At 55.2% G+C, this 16349-nt stretch overlaps 1 long non-coding RNA gene across 1 annotated transcript; it reads left to right on the top strand.

The window, feature by feature from the left end:
• Positions 1 to 660: 660 nt before the first annotated feature.
• LOC309615847 lies at positions 661 to 14099 on the top strand. The gene is made up of 4 exons (XR_014237101.1): positions 661 to 1548; positions 4215 to 4316; positions 5195 to 5289; positions 9422 to 14099. It is a non-coding gene; the product is annotated as an uncharacterized lncRNA (long non-coding RNA).
• The last annotated feature ends 2250 nt before the right edge of the window (positions 14100 to 16349 follow it).

Raw genomic sequence — 16349 nt, 5'->3', positions numbered from 1 at the left:
CATCCTTTGGGTGGTGGGGTGTCGAAGGGTCTGTGACAGGTGGGGACGTGCGGTCACCCCACACTGCTGGGTTCCCCCGGCTGCCCGTTCCTTTTACGCCTGTCGGGCCGCCGGTGCCCGCGGGAGCTGCTCCCACACAGGCTTGAACCAAGCCCTCCAGACACAGCCCCAAGTCAGGTCCGTCTCCTCGTCCAGACAGAGCCGTCCGCAGGTGACCTTCAAGGGCTTCCCAGCTCGTTTATCCTAACGCGGGCACAGGGCAGGTGGAAAACTGAGAATGTCAGGAGGAGGAGGGGGTGTCAGCAGGCAAAACACGGTGAGGCAGCTACACTTGACAATGCACTTCACAAACCGGCCGAGATGACAAAACAAATATTTTTCTGCCTACGCTCACTGGCTGGCCGGCACAATGGCTGCATTATAACTGGGGACAGACACGGAATGAGAAGAGTATTTTTAACAAAGCGCTTGCACGAGCAGCTGCACCCGTTCGTAATGACTCGTTGCCGTCGCGTCCAAGGAGGCCTGTACTTTTGTTTGCTGCGTTTACGGAGGTCAGCACACTGGGAAGCCATTGTCATCACAGCACGGCCCTCTTTCCGCCTTTTCCCGTATTGTTCTAAGCCGCGGGCCGCAGATGAGCCGATTGGTATGCAGATTGTCCATCATTAAAACTGTTTGAAAATCAGCGTCGTCACTGCTTTAGTGCTGGAACTTGAGCGTCTGCAGGCGCCACCTGAACGCTCTGTGTGCCCCGAGGGGAAGGTGGCCCTGCCCCGCCGGTCCCTGGGGGCGGCTGTCTGCTCTCTGCTCCCCCCAGGGGCTGGAGGAAGAGGCTGACCTTGACCTTGAATGGAGGCCGTGGAGCCGGACACCCAGCTCTAAGAAGAGTGGGAGGAGCCCTGGGTGGTGCTGCCGGGGGACCGACACTCAGAGTCACCGCCCACTTCCCGGCCCGCGAGGCCGGTTCAGGTCGGCAAGGCCGGGGAGGCCGGCGGCCAGGAGCCCAGGGGCCCCACGGAGGACTGGCTTCCGGCGGTCAGCTCCCCCAGGGGCCTCGGACCACCCGGATCGGTCGCTTACGGAGGAGGAGCCGGCGGGGCCAGTGTCTCTGCCCGCCCCCCGCCCCCCAGAGAGGCACAGGGCAGGGGGCCGTGACGGTCTCCCTTCCTGCACGTCACATCCGCAGCCCCCAGACGCGCTCGTGGCCGGCACCGGTCCTACGGGAGCAGCGTGGGCTTTGTGCGGAAGGACGTGCGGGTCCCCCCTCACCCGCCCGGCGCTCCTTGCCCCCCCGAGGGGCGGCGCCCGTGAGCGGCCCGTCCTCACCCCTCCCTCCTGACGAGCCCCCGCGTCCCAGGAGCCCCGTGCAGGGCCCCTCCCCTCGAGCAGGTGGTCGGCCCCGCAAAAGCCAGGCCGCTGACAGAGAAGTCGGTGCAAACTCAGGGAACGTTGTTAAACTATTGGGGCTTTTATCCTCCCCTCCAGGTCCAACTACTGAAATGAGAACCAGTTCAAAAAGTCAGGAGGATATTCCCGGAGTATTTGGTAAGGAGCCTCCCTTACCGCACATCGGGGGTCCGTGCCTGGAGGGGGCGGGTGACCGTCGGGGGGTGTGTCCCAGATAAGCTGGTGCAGTCGCGCAAGGCGGAGCCAGGTGACTTGGTCTGAGGCTAGGATCGCGTTCCCACGGCCCCGCGCGGGCGGGGGCTGCGGCACAGTGAGACCCCCTTAGGATGTTACTGGTGAGGCCGCGCAGCTCCGGGGCCGCCCGCTGGTCAGGCGAACTCTCGGGGAGAATCCGGCTCCACCAGGTCAGGGGGCGGCTGGGACGAGCACTCACACTTGCCTGGGGGGTCTGACAGTTACTGTAGCGGAGAATTACAGTCCCGACACCCGCACCCGCCCCGTCCGGGCGGCCCACCACCCAGAGCCCCAGACAACCTTCGGGAAAAGGTCAGATGCAATGGAGTCACCGGGATTTCTGAGGATTTTCTGGGCTCAGCAAGCTAACCCTGCAGGGGAACTGCGGCCCCTGCCCTGCCCTCACCTCCTCCCAGGTAGAAAGTGGAGAGCCTTAGAAGTGAAAACTCCTTGTGTCTGGAAATAAGCCAAGGCGACCCTCATGAGAACCGCAGAGGTGCGGATTCAGAACTCGCTGTGCAGGGTCACCCACCGGCACCGGCGTGTGGCAGAGACTCCGGCAGGTGGGGAGGGGAGAGCTCATGGTGGGAAAGGGGGTTCAGGGGTGTCCCGGGGGAGGTGCTGGGGGGACAGCTCAGGGGTGTCCTGGGGGAGGTGCTGGGGGGACAGCTCAGGGGTGTCCTGGGGGAGGTGTTGGGGGGACAGCTCAGGGGTGTCCTGGGGGAGGTGCTGGGGGGACAGCTCAGGGGTGTCCTGGGGGAGGTGCTGGGGGGACAGCTCAGGGGTGTCCTGCGGGAGGTGCTGGGGGGGACAGCTCAGGGGTGTCCTGGGGGAGGTGCTGGGGGGACAGCTCAGGGGTGTCCTGGGGGAGGTGCTGGGGGGGACAGCTCAGGGGTGTCCTGGGGGAGGTGTTGGGGGGACAGCTCAGGGGTGTCCTGGGGGAGGTGCTGGGGGGACAGCTCAGGGGTGTCCTGGGGGAGGGGCTGACCAGAAGCGGGTCCCGTGTGATGGGTTAGGGGAGCACGTCTGACTCTCTCGCGTCCTGAGTTGGAAGCAGGGAGGAGCACGGGAAGCCGTCCGTCACTGATCAGGCCCGGCCGCCAGGGGGGCGCCGATCCCTGCGGGCGGGTGTTTGGCCTCCGGGACTGTTGCTGGGGGCGGCGTCAGCTTCCTGCAGGTGTGACGTCTGGGCGCCAGCTGGCTGCCCCACAGGGCGCTCACACGTGGGCCAGAGTGTTTTCTGTGCTATGTAGGTCAGGTCGTTGTCCGTTTGCACGTGCAATGTCTCATTTCTCAAAAAGGAAAATTTTAAGTAGAAAAAGGACAAGGTTTAAAAGCACAGAGCTTTCTCACCTTGCACACCTGGTCGGCTCATGTCTACCTGAGGGTTTTTCCAGCTACGATTATACGCACAACATACAGAGGCGTGGAAGTTTCCGGCAGCTTTTGGTTTCGGTTTGCCCACCTTTGGGGCGTCCCCAGCCCCCAGTCCTGAGGGTGACTTCGGCCCCTCTCACCCGAGGTTATCCCTGCCCGCCAGCAGGGAGTGTGTGTGTCCTGCTGCAGCTGGGCTGTCACCACCCGCTCCGGGGACCTCTCAGGATGCCTGCAGGTCACGGCGCGGGGGGTCCCCAGAGGCCACCCCAGCGTGCTGCGCGTCACACTGACCCCAGGAGGCCGAGCCCTGTCCCCTGCCTGGCCGCCGCGCCAGCCCCGGGTCGGGCCCTGTGACAGCTGGAGGGCTGTGAACCGGGGAACCAGCCGACAGCTTCAACTCGCTGGGACTGAGGGGCTCCCGGGACTTGGGACTTTCATGCTGAACCAGGAAAATCAGGGCTCGAGTGAATACAAACCCAGCGCGGGGATGGCCGGTCACATGACCCCCGGGCTCACAGCTGGGGCTCAGCGCTGCCGTGTATTCATTTAGCCTCAACCCCATCCCAGTCTATGTTAAGTGCTTCCTACGTGCCCTGCTTCATTTGAACCTCATAAAAATCCCGATGAGATAAGCACAGACCCCATTTTACAGACGTGAAGACCCGAGGTTCAAGAGAAACGTGTGTAAGAGCACAGCCAGTGAAAGCAGAACCAGAGTGTGGTCCGGGGCTGCCCGACGCACAGCCCAGGACGCCCATGTTAGCAGCTCCCTGGCAGAGGTCAGAGGGTGTACAGGAAGGAAACCCTGCCGCACGAGGTAGAAATCAGGGAAGATGCTCGTGCCGGCCTGCCGGGGGACAGCTAGAGGGGGAAGTCTCAGAGAGGGGACAGAACGGCAGCAGGGGCAGGAAGGAGACTTACGACGACGCCCGGGCCGGGTTTCCAGCATCGTGTCTCTGGGGGCATGCTTCTTGTCCAGGGTACCTGGATGATCTCAGGTTTTCAGAAGTCATTTAGGGAGGCGGTGGTCTCCCCCCGAGACAAGGTTCTTTAGAAACCAGGTCCGTCTCCACGGAGCTCCTTGAGTCCCTGTGTCCAGTCCTGCATTCGCCGCCTGCCTTAGGTCTGCGTAGAGCAGAAGGGTGTAGGGTCTTGCATCGCTGGTTTAACTGTCCTTGTGTGCTTTTTCCAAGATGAAATTCTGGTCCAAGAGATGTTGGAGCCAAATAAATCATCATTTCTTGAAACACAAAGACTACCACCAACATCAACAAAGACTCCGACAAAGAAAAAAAGCAAGTACACATTTTTTAAAGCCTAATTGCATGTGTTCCTAGAGGTCTGTGGTATATATGCACAATCCCATCATGGTAGCATTCTTTGAGGCCAGCTACTTCTGGGGCAAAAGCAGATGGAGATGTGGATGAAACAGTAGTCCCAAACATCTGCTATAATCTTCCTGTGACTGGGGAGGTCACACCTAGACAGGCAGAGACAAGTTCCTTTATCCTGGCTGGTCTCTGGGTGCACGTGCAAGAAAGGCCTTGTGCTTGGGATGCAGGTGGGGTTTAGCCACTGCAGGAACCCAGGGCGCACAGAAATAGGAGCTTCTGACCACCCAGCACGTTTGATGCTCACCTAAACCTCCGAGAGCAGGGCAGTGACCGCGACCCCACCCGACAGGATAAAACTAAGGCCTGGAAGAGGACTGGCCCAAGGCCCCAGAGCTAGTAGTGAACAAAACAATGTGCTTTCCCAAACTGCAGCTTCATGTGGTCCAAATGCGTACAGATAAGTAAAATAGCACCCTGAGACCCAAGACGGGACATTTGATCCTTGCTAAGGAGAGAGCGGCATGGCAGAAATCTAGGCGCAGTGCGTGAAAATGCGTTTAGCAGCAGGGACGTTCAGCATTTTCTTGAAATTTTACATCCAGATGTAAGTTCCAATTCCTAGAGTTAGCTCATGGAACATCTGCCAAACAGTTGGGTTCAAGGAGGTCAGATGATGCCTGACTGTTTACATACTAAGTTGCCAGAGCACATTTTCAGTAGAAGTTGAAAATTGTGTTAGCATCCCAAGCTAATGTTTTAAAGTACAGTATGGATCAAAACGTTCACGGGAGTGAACATTTATGTTTTCCCTCATTTTTTTTCCATGCTCTTCATCAAAGAAGCCCGTATTAAAATGAATTATCAGACTGACACTAAGACGATGCAACATGAAGATCAATTCTCTGCCAGGCAAGAAAAGAACTCTTCTTTAATGGTAAATGCAGCCTGGCAGGTCCCCCCCGCCGCCACCGAGCTCAGACGAGGTGGGAGGACGGGAGGATGCAGGCAGATACGCCTCCCTCACTGGGGATGAACACGTGGTCGGAGAGCGAGGTTGCTTCCCCCGGGTCGGGCAGATTTCCCGCCTCTGTCGGGGCTCAGGGACCCAAGCCTCCACCTCCCACCTGTGGGTCTGACCCAGGACCACTGGACAGAGATACTGTCCCGCAAGCAGGTGGACGCCCCAGCCGAGGAGGGCGTTGTGGTTCTGCCCATTCCTTCCCAGTCTTTTACTCAGGTCATTGCTCCTCCCTGGAGTGGGCGGGACAGGGAGAGCCCAGAGTGTCCCCCAGGGGTGCCCCCAAGGAATGGGAAAAGCGTCTCCCCAACCAATGAACTTGCTGGATTAAAGATCAGGGAGCCAAGGCTCTGAGGCTGCAGAGCCAGCATCCTGCGGGATAACAGAGCTTCCCTTTGCCCTAAAGACCAAGCACTGGAAAGGGGGCACCGCACAGCTCCTGGGACTCCCGGCTGGGACCCGAGCTGGGCCGTAGAGGCAAGGCCAGGTCACGGGGGAGGGGAGCCGGCTCAGATTCTCATTCCCGGGCCCCCCCGAGCTTCTCCGTAGGCAGGGCCCGGGAGCCTGCCTTTCAGTCTGTTCCCCAGTCTCTCCAGTGAGCCAGCCTCTGGTGTTGGGAAGATTGAGCAGGAATAGGGTTCCAGTTCCAGCTAATATTCCTAACACCTCTGGACGCGTCCGCTCCTTGACTTCTGCAAAGAGCCTGACGGTTATAAATTAAATATAGCTGGATGTCTTTGGTGGTGGGCCCACGCTAGGAGAGGTTACAGGGTGAGTCAGGTCCGGCCGCGAGCTGGACTGGCCTGGGGACACAGCGTCTCTGCATCACACGCATCGAATTCATTGAAGAAGTGGGAGGAAGTGAGGATGGACCTAACGTCCCGGGACAGGCTGAGAGCAAGCCACAGGGAGGGGTTGAGTCGGGGGTCAGGAGTGAGGGAGAGAGGACGGGGTGAGGCGAGCCTGCATCAGAGGAAGCGCCGGCCCACCAGGGTCCTCAGAGGGACCATGAAATTTCCAAACCCGTCGTGCGGCGCGGACAGCTGCAGAGGGGACCACACCCTCGCTGTGTTCGTCCCCAGTCGTCCCTCAGTCCTGAGACTGACCTGAGGGCCTGGGGGGCCCTCCTCCCTGTGCAGCTCCTTGAGCTGCTGGGACCATGGTAGATTCATCCAGACCCTGAGGCGGGTGCCAGGCTTTACCGCCAGCGGATCTGTTAATGGAATTGTTTTGCTCCTAACCACCAAGCGTGACCGACCGAAGGAAGACGGAGGTAAGTTATGAGTTTGGGGCGGGGCGGGCCAAGGCCAGCCTAGGAGGGAATGTGGGGGCAGAGAGCAGGGCCCTGGGCCGACACTGTGAAGAAGCCGTTCCACTCTGTCCTGCCATGTGACTCCCGATGGAACCAGGACCCAGGACACCGCGGGAGGCGGCCATCCATCCCAGCAGCAGCTCTGAGAGGGGCGCCTTCAGGGCTGCTTACTTTGCTGCGCAAAGACCCTGAAGCTGCCCTTCAGGTGTTTCCCCGTGAGCAGGGGCAGCTGGTGACCCACTGATCTGTTGGGTCCACCAGTTTCTTGACAAATGGCCACTGTCCCGTGAGAGTCAGGGACTGCTCACTGGCACAAGCCCGGGCCAGCCGTGACGTGTACGTGAGACAGACAGCCATGTACGACAGATGGAAGGGGGCCAGACCCAGTGCCCCCCTCCTGCCGTGTCCCTCTGCCAGGTTCCAGTGAGTGATGTTGTCACCAGCAGAGCTGCCGTGGCGTGTCTGGTTCTGAGACACTGGCCTTGAACAGCCTCCTCGTGTTACAAGGCTGGGTACCTAGACCGTTGTCGTTCTGGCTCCTAAAAGAATGCTCGGGCCAGGGGACCGCGAGCCAGGCACCTCGGGGTCAACAGCCTGCCCCGCCTTGCACACTGGAAATGCTTTTGCTTGGACTGGATGGCAAAGGGGTCCATCCCTTGGTCTTTGGAAAGGCCTGTAGCTCGTCCTCCTCAGAGGACCCGTGTCCACGGCACGAGGGCTTTCTTGGAGTGAGCAAACAGCGCATGCATGTAGTGGCCGCTCGCAAGGTGCAGGTGATGGATTTACAAGCACACAGGCAGACCCGTCTCTTATCCGCTGCCCCTCCTCTTTGTAAGCCATGTCCTGCCCGCCTGCCCAAAGCTGCAGGACATGAGGAAAGGTGTCACGAGAGCAGAGTCCTGCATTGGTGGAGGGCAGATCAGATGAAGCACCAAGGTTGCCCGAACATTGTGTTCGTGGCGTCATTTTCATCTTAATCGTTTAGACTCTTTTGAGCATGATTCCGCTAGTGAAGGTCTCCTACGTTAGCAAGAGCTTGCGTGTGGCGAAAGTAGACTGTGCCTCTCCCAGCTAGAGAATAAAATTATTCAGTTGTATCCTGAATTTTTCAGGTGGAGAAAAGGAGGCACTGCTCAGTGAGGGATCACGCTGTATCCATAGCGGGTGGAGGTAGACGGGGAACTGGCCCCGAGGCAGGACAGGAGGTGGTGCAAAGAGGTGGTTGGAGGTTTGCAAGAGGAGATAAAAGCCTCATTAGCATTTTAGTTTGGTCACAATAGAAGCCTGGTTGGACAGCTCCGAGAAGGGGAGAAGGGTGGGGGGTGACCCTGGGCAGGAGGTGTGGGTGACCCTTGGGTGCAGGTGAGGTCTCCGAGGCTCTTGGAAGAGCCCCCTGGCAGGAGCGGAAACAGAAGGAAATTGCTGAGCAGGATGGAGGGCTGGCACCCTCAGCAGAGATTACGATGGTGCATCTGAACAAAGACATTTACTTGCAGAATGCTCTCGGCGATAGGCAGATTGTCTCCGGCTATTTATAAATGGGAGTGGGTTGCTGCTGTGTGTGCGCCCGTAATCCCGAGTGTACAGGCGTGAGCGGCGGCGTGTCTGGGGAACAATAGCACGGGTAAAACAAGGACAATGTGAGCATTTAAAACGGTTTCCATTGTGAAATCATTTTAGACATAAAAAAACCTGCAAATGCGTACAAAGAGCTTCCTGCGCTCCCTTTACATGGCGTTCCCCTGCTGTGAACATCTTAAGCAACTCAAGTACAGTCACGAAAACCAGGACATTACCGTCAATGTGATACTATCAAATAACCTACAGACCTGATTCAAATTTTGCCAATTATCTTACTAAATTTTTTTTTTTTTTTACTGCTCCAGGATCCATCCAGGATTTCACATTGCATTTACCTCTCATGTCCCTTTAGCTTCCTCCAATCTGGGAAGTTCCCTAGTCTATCTTTGTCCTTCATGACCTTGAAGAGAACTGGCTAGTTCTTTCATAGAATCTCTTTCAATTTGAGTCTGTCTGAAATTTCCCCATGACTAGATCCAGGTTATGCATTTTGGGCAAGAATGTTAAAGATGTGATGCAGACATATCTCATTACCAGGGATGTTTACTTCATCACTTGTTTAAGGTGGTGAATACCAGATTTCTCCATAATCAAATTAATAGTTTTTGCGTTTGTAAATAATTAGTATCTTGTGGCGAGATACTTTCAGACTGTGAAAATATCTTATTTCTCATCGTATTTTCACCTATTTAGCATCCTTTGCTTCTTACCTGCAAAAATTATCACTGTAGTATTTGCCAAAAGGTGATTTTCTATTTCCATCTCTCCTTCTACATTTATTGGTTAGAATTCTACTGTAAGGAAGAACTGTTTTTTCTCCTCCCTTTATTTACTTGTTTATTCCATTATGTGTTTACATCAGTGTGAACTTACTGATAGTTGATACTGATAGTGGGTAACAAACCACTAATATTTAGTCTCTCAGATGCTCAGATTTGGTTCTTGGGGGCTTGGCATGCTGCCATTGCTTCTGAGTACTTCCTAGCTTTCTGGCAACACAAGAAACTCCAGGCCCCTCCCTCACTTTCCCTGGCCCAGCCCTGGGACCAGCCATGTCTCCAAAGAGCCCTGGTCTCTTGTATTGGAGAATGGCAGTTAGAAGTCAAGATCTGGGGCTGGGAGTGTTCACGGCTCCTGGCGTGTCATTGTTTGCAGGCCCTTCCAATGGACAGAGCCAGGAAGATCTGTGTGTGTACAGATGCATCTATTCTACATCTATCTGTTCAGATGAGCCCGCTGACCCCAGGCCTGTACCACCGGGCAATTCTGAGCCTCCCCCTCTCCTTTTAACTGTGAGAAACCTGGCTCTCAGACGTCACAAGAGCTGACCCCCTTGCTCAGCCCTAGAATCACAGGAAATAGTTGCTGACTTCCTAGCGTACACCCACCCCTGTGAAAAACAAATTTGCTATCAGACAAGAGCTGTGTACAGACTTTTGTTCTCAGCCTTACAGTATACCGTCGTCTACTGCTTTCCAAAGTTCCTTACTGGTTCTTTTCTTCCCATCCCCTTCCATGGGGTTCTCTTATTTACCTATAACGTTCCATCTGGGGTTTGTATTCCATTTTGGGTCCCTGTCCATCATGGTTGATCTCACTTATTTATTTTGGAGTGTGTGAAACGTGACCCTGGTTCTAACAGAAAACGTGGTACACTGGGAAGCCTCACTCCACCCCACCCCCCTGCTTTCCACCTGTCCCCTCCCAGCTCCCGTAGTTAACCAGCCTCACTACTTCCTGGCTTGTCCTTCCTGTATGGTCTTGGACACAAATGAGCAGGTACATGCAAATGCTCCTTTTTGGGTACAAGATTATTCTGTTTATTGTTTTATATTGTATGTTTTCTCTTTTAATTGAAATATAGTTGGCACACAATATTATGTTAGTTTCAAGTGTACTACATAGTGATTTGACATTTGAATACATCATGAAACGATCATCAGGATAAGTCTATTAACCATCTGTCCCTAAACAGTTATTACAGTATTACTGACCATATTCCTTATGCTGTATATTACAGCCCTGTGGCTTATTTATTTTATAACGAGAGGTTTGTACCTCTTAATCCCCTATTTTGCCATCCTCCACACCCCTCTCCTCTGGCAACCCCTCATTTGTCCTCTGTATCTATGAGTCTATTTTCATTCTGTTATGTTTGTTTGTTTTGTTTTTTAGATTCGACATATAAGTGAGATCATAAAGTACTTGTCTTTCTCAGTCTGACTTATTTCACTTAGCATAATACCGTCGTAGTGTATGTCTTCTTATCCAGTGTTTTTTAAGCCACTTTATTGAGCTATGATCATGTATGTTTTCTCATAACCTCTCCTTTCTTACATGAAAGGTAGCACACTGTAGATATTTTGTACTTTCCTTCTTTTAACCTAACAATATATACTGTAAACCACTCATGTTAGTTTGTAGAAAGCTTCCTCATTATTTTTTTTTACAGTTGCATAGTTCTCCACTGTGTGGACCTAATATAGTTTATTCAACCACCACGCTATGCATGGGCTTTCAGCTTATTTCCAATATTTTGCAAACAGTGCCGAGATGGGTAACTTAAGCGTGTGTCTTTTCATTTTGTTGGAATGGAATCTTCAGGATAGATAGCTACAGTGGATGGCTAAGTCAAAAGATGAGTGTAGTGCGTGTGTGGTTGTGTGTGAACCACCAAACAGCCCACAGGAGGCTGTGCCAGTTTGTGTCCCCACCAGCAACATATGCGAGAACCTATTTGCCCACAGCCTGGGCTGCAGAGTAAATCATCAGACATTTCCATCTTTGCCAACCTGACAGGTGAGAGGTGGTATTGTGGAGTTGTTTAAATTCACATTTCTCTAAGTATAAATGAGTTGGAACATCTCATGTTCAAGGGTCATTTTTATATATTTTTGTGAATTATCCGTTGACATCTTTTTCTCATTCTTTTATACCTTCATTTTTAAGAAATCTTTATATATGAGGGATATTGGTCTCTGTCTGTGATGTACATTGCAAATATTTTCTCCCAGTTGGTCAATTGTCTTTTGATGTTGCCTGAAAGTTTATAAACACAGGCTTGTGGGGGGGTTATGGTTTGAATTGGTCCTTTCAGCATGTTCTGGCCAAGCTGGGAAACATAGCTTTAGAGCCCTGGCATTGACACTGCTGAGACACTTGGTAGAAACAAATGCAAAACTACTTTGAAGAAACAGCCTCAACCAAGCTACACATGATTTCCTCAGCCAAAAGCACTGCCAGACATGAGCTTATAATTCACATACAAAACATGTAAAGAGGCAGTGCACCACGGGGGAGAATAAAAATAGCAGGTTTAGACAGGAAACTCAGATAATGGAACAATTTCACAGTGTAGAATAAGTGTGCTTCAGAACTTTTTCTTACTTTTAGGATACAGAAAGCTACCAAAAACATTGCTCCCATCCTAACAATGTGCTGTTTGTGATAACAAGGTGATATTTTCCTGGTTCCCTATATGTTGGGTATCAAATCCTAGACATTGTAAATATTATGTTGTTTTGATTTAATCCTCTGGAGAACGATTGATGTTTTTATTTTAGCCATCATTCCACCTGATTAGGTTCACATGGTATATTTTGTCCTGCCATGTGTGGGTGGTGGTTCAATCTGTCACTTTTTAATTTTTTTGGCCGCGTAGCCTGCGGGATCTTGGGTCCCTGACCAGGGATGGAACCCGTGCTCCCTGCAGTGGAAGCTCGGAGTCTCAACCATTGGACCACCAGGGAATTCCCACAAAGCTTTCACTTCTCAAAGTGTTTGCTCTGCTGGTTTGAGTGTCTTGTGTATATACAAGTTCCAGGGTGAGGCTGGGACTTGCGGGGTTCCGTACATAGAATTAGGAAATCCACTTTTCCTGCATTCTCCCCTCCTGAATTCCCTCAGGCACTCTCTGCTCCCAGGGACTCCTAGCCTGTTTCCTACGGCCAGGAAGATGGATTTCTATCTGAGTTTTGGTTCTCATGACACAGCATCTCACCACCACTGAGGCTGAGCCTTGGGGCAAAGCCAGGAGAGAAATAAACACAGACACATGAAATTCATCCCCTCATGGGTAATGTTTCCACACCTGCTCTCTTCTCCGAAGCCTCAGATCGTTCCTCTGTGAACTCTGCAGAGGTTTCGGTTGTGATCGTTGGGAGAGATGACACAGACCTTACATAGGACTTAGAGCACCAAGAGGACACCTGATTCCCACTTGAGCTTTTTTAAAGTTTCATGAAATGCAGACCTTCCACCCATGAGAAAGTGCTAACAAAATGGAGCCTGAGCTACATAGTGTGACCTCCCCTGGGGACATTTTACTTGCAGTTACTGCTTGACCACCTCCTACTTCCTCCCACAGCCCGAGTCAGCTTTTTAATTTAGGAAAAGCTGGCTGAAGTGTTAGACGCCCCGAACCTAGTTTGGCTCCTGGACATTAAGGGGCAGATGGAGGTGGAACAGGTGAGAGCCTATGTTCAGGCTCCGGCTGCAGGGTCCCTGGCGTGCCCACCTCCCAAAATCTACCATTTGCTCTAGGATAACTTTAACAATGGTTTTAAGTCCATTTTCACGTGTGTTCCATCCTTTCCTTGGATTCCTCCTTTTTCCATTTTCTCTTCCAACCAACAACCTCATTTAGACAGTTAAATATTCAAGTGGCCTCATCCCAGGGAGGCAGGATACACAGAGTAGGTTCAAGTCCATGTCCTTAGGTCAGTGGTGGGTCCCACTTCCTGGGCCTGGGACCGCTGCCCATCAACCCCTGATATGTCAGAGGGCTACGGTTGAAGTGCTGTTCTGCTGGTGAGTATTGCCTTTCTAGCAGGGAAATCTTGACTAGGAAAATCTTTCAAAGGAATGGATCTCTACTGGTGGGACCTCAGCCATTTGGGCAGATGGCTGGGATGGGTGTTGGACTTGGGTGGGGCTGACTTTCTCAGGTTCTCTGCCCACATTTCACAGGTGCTTTGCAATGCACAGCCACCCACGCTTTCTTAGGAAACGAACCAACCCCAGGGGCCCGTTGGCTACACCCTGAGCTCAGCCTGAGTACCCAGAATCCACCTCACGGTCCAGGAGCAGAGCTGAGGCCCTCTGCCAGCCCGGGACCAGCGGCACCCTCAGACCCAGCTCCCCGTTTCAGGGGACCCCACGTATTACTAACATCAAAATACACCTGTTTTGCTTTTGCATCTTGTAGGAAGGGTTGTTAAGAATTTGGTGACCAATAGACAAAAGGGAACCACAGCAGAGAGAAGCACAGCGGCAGTGGGTCCTGGGCAGGGGGGGCTGAGGCTGCGGGTGGGAGAGGGGAAGGGCCACCTCTGCCCTGGAAGCCAGAGGAAGGGGCTGCTCTGAACGTCGCCCCCCATCGCCGCAGCGCCGTGTACACAGACAGGCTCTTGCAGGTCACCGCGCTGCCCCGCCCTCTGCTCAGGCGTGTGGTTTGGGAAGCATTGAGTGGGAAAAGGGGGGCGGGGAGGGGCCTGGGCCGGGTCCCGCTTCTGCCTTGCCGCCCTGGCTGCCCAGGGCAGGGGCGTCCTTTACCCTCCAGGTTCCCGGGGCTCGGGGGGCAGCAGGCTGAAGGGTCCTGGGCCGGGATGTGGCCGCCTGAGTTACAACGCTTTCACAGTGGGCTCCACCGCAGGCGGCCTCCCTCAGCCTCAGGCCAGGACCTGCTGCACCAGGTGGCCTGTCCAGGAGCGCCCGTCACAGCCGCCTCCCACCTCCCCACGTCAGAACGCCTCCTGGGGACCACGGGGTAGGCTGAGCCGTTGGAAATCCCTGTTTGTGCAGATCAAACATGGTCCAATACCCGCAGCGTCACTGGTCCCACCCCGTCCCTGGTGCCTTCCAGGCCCCTGCCCCAGGGATGGCTCCTGCCCCTCGGGGTCCCCGCAGGGAGGCGCGCCCTCCTCTCTCCATCCTCGGTCCCGCGGGCGCCCACGCTCTGCTGAGCAGATGCCGGGCCTCCTGCCCCTGTCACCACAGGCAGAGCCTCCCCTGTGCTCAACGGCCTCCCCTCCAGACAGACGCACAACTCCCAGCACACAGGCTGCCTCACACCCGCTGGGGGTGCGTTCATTTCTTCCACGAGCGGAGCGATCCCACGTTTCCCGGACTCACTGTTCGGGGCTACCCTGAACCCACCACTGACCCCCCAGTGACACAAACGTGCAGGCCTCGTAACATCGTCCTCATGATCCAGACCTCGGAGTCACGAGGCAGAGAGGTTCTAAAGGAGGGCTCCCAGGGGTGACTCTGTGACGTGGACTTCAGGCTCCGCAGCAGGGGAGCTGCTCTCACTCCCCTTCCTGGGCTGCAAGAGGCTCCTCACCACAAGGGGCTGGTGGAATTTACAGTGAAATTATTCCTTTTCCTGGCATTTGATCTTTTTTTAACATAGTGTTTTATATCTGGTTTCTTAATGATACCTGTCTTACTCTGATGGATGTCACATGGCCTGGGGGCGGAAGATAAGAAAAGGGGGTGGGAACTGTTGATGAATAGAGTTTGTGCTGACAAAGGAAGACCAGCTGATGCTCCGGGCACCTTTCTGAACCATTGGCAAGGGGGCTGAAGGGCTTATGGTGGGACGTGGGGCCTCTGGAGACGGTGCAGAGACTAAGAGCCTGGGTGGAGCACCAGACGGCCTGGAGAGAGGAAAAGCACAAGTTTGGAATTACACCACAACTGTGTGTCAAATCTAGATCATTGTGCTTAACTTTTCTTACAGAAGAGGACCAAGAAATACTTTATCAGATTAAAAGCCTAGCAGCTCTGGAAAAAATCACTGAAAGTCTTCAGAAAGCTTTAGGTAAAGGGAACTGCGGGCCGCCCAGTGATCGATAAGTGTGGAGGATGGGTGCTTGTGCTGGGATTCTTTTACCTGGTGAGAAGGGACGTAAGGCGTCCACTCAAGGGCCCCGCGTGCCCTGAGAGCAGCTCCGGAGGAGCAGGGGGTGCCATCCCAGGGGGACCAGCGTGGGCACACGGGGGTCTCCTGGCCCAGCACGTGCACGTTGCAGGAGTCCCGGGCCACCTGCGGGCGTCGCCTCCCTTCCCACTGGACCGAGCGAGGCCGTGCCTCTTTCCCAGGAATAACAGGGACGCGGGGCCCGTGACACACCCACGTGCGGTGGTCTCCTGCCCCCGTGACCGGGCCCAGGGAGGTCCCGCGCGGCCTGGGATGCGCCCTCCTCTGCAGGCGCCCCCCACCCCGCCTGGGACCCCGCTTCCCCCCACCACAAGGCCTCCTCACCGCTGACGTCGGTCCCCGCATTCCCCCGCGCCTTCTGCCCTGGGCCCACGCCTGTCACCGGGACCTTCCTCTGAGCCTCTTCCCTCGGCTGGCCTCCTGTCCTCCCGGCCTCGCCGAGGTAGACTTGGCAGCCGCGTGGAGGCTCCAGGCAACTCCTCCAGCGCACCTGTCACCCGCGTTCGGCCTCACCTGACGAGCCCCGAGCACCTGCCTCACGCCGGGCACTGTCTCAGTTCCCGGCATTTACCACCTCCAGCCCCGACCCAGGGCCCCGCCCTCTCCGAGCGCACGTCCCAGGCCCTCGGGGAGGCTCAGGCGGCCTCAGCGGCCCAGCCTGGGGGAGCTTCTGGGTCCTGACGCTTCCTACCGGCTGCTCCTCCGGGCCCCCATCATCCCCATACGGCAGGGCCTCCATCCCGTCCTTGGCTCAACGCCCCCGAGGACGGGCTTCCAGGCTCGGCACCGGGACTTCCCAGGGGTTCAAGGTGTCGTCAGGCACAGGCCCAGCTGCTCTGAAGTGGGGCCTCCCCGCCTTGGACTTTGGGGCCGGAGCTGGTCCGGGGGCTCCCCCCACCTCCCTGCCGGCTCTGCCCCGACCTTGGCCGAGGCCTCTTCTTCCCCCAGAGCTGCCGGCTCCCTCCCCTCCTCGCTCGCTGACCATCTCCCCTCAACCCACGCTCCCCACTTTCCCTCCGTGCAAACACACCCGGGTCGCCTGGGGCTCTGTCCTGCGTCTTTAACATCCTCTGAGCCTGAGCCCGACCGGGGTGACGCCCAGCACCTTAAACTCAGAACGCCCGGCCGGCCTCCATCCCC

The sequence above is a fragment of the Balaenoptera borealis genome (genome assembly GCF_965194805.1).
Source record: "Balaenoptera borealis genome assembly, chromosome: 18".
NCBI classification, from domain to species: Eukaryota; Metazoa; Chordata; class Mammalia; order Artiodactyla; family Balaenopteridae; genus Balaenoptera; species Balaenoptera borealis.
This window is presented reverse-complemented; position numbering and strand designations above follow the sequence as displayed.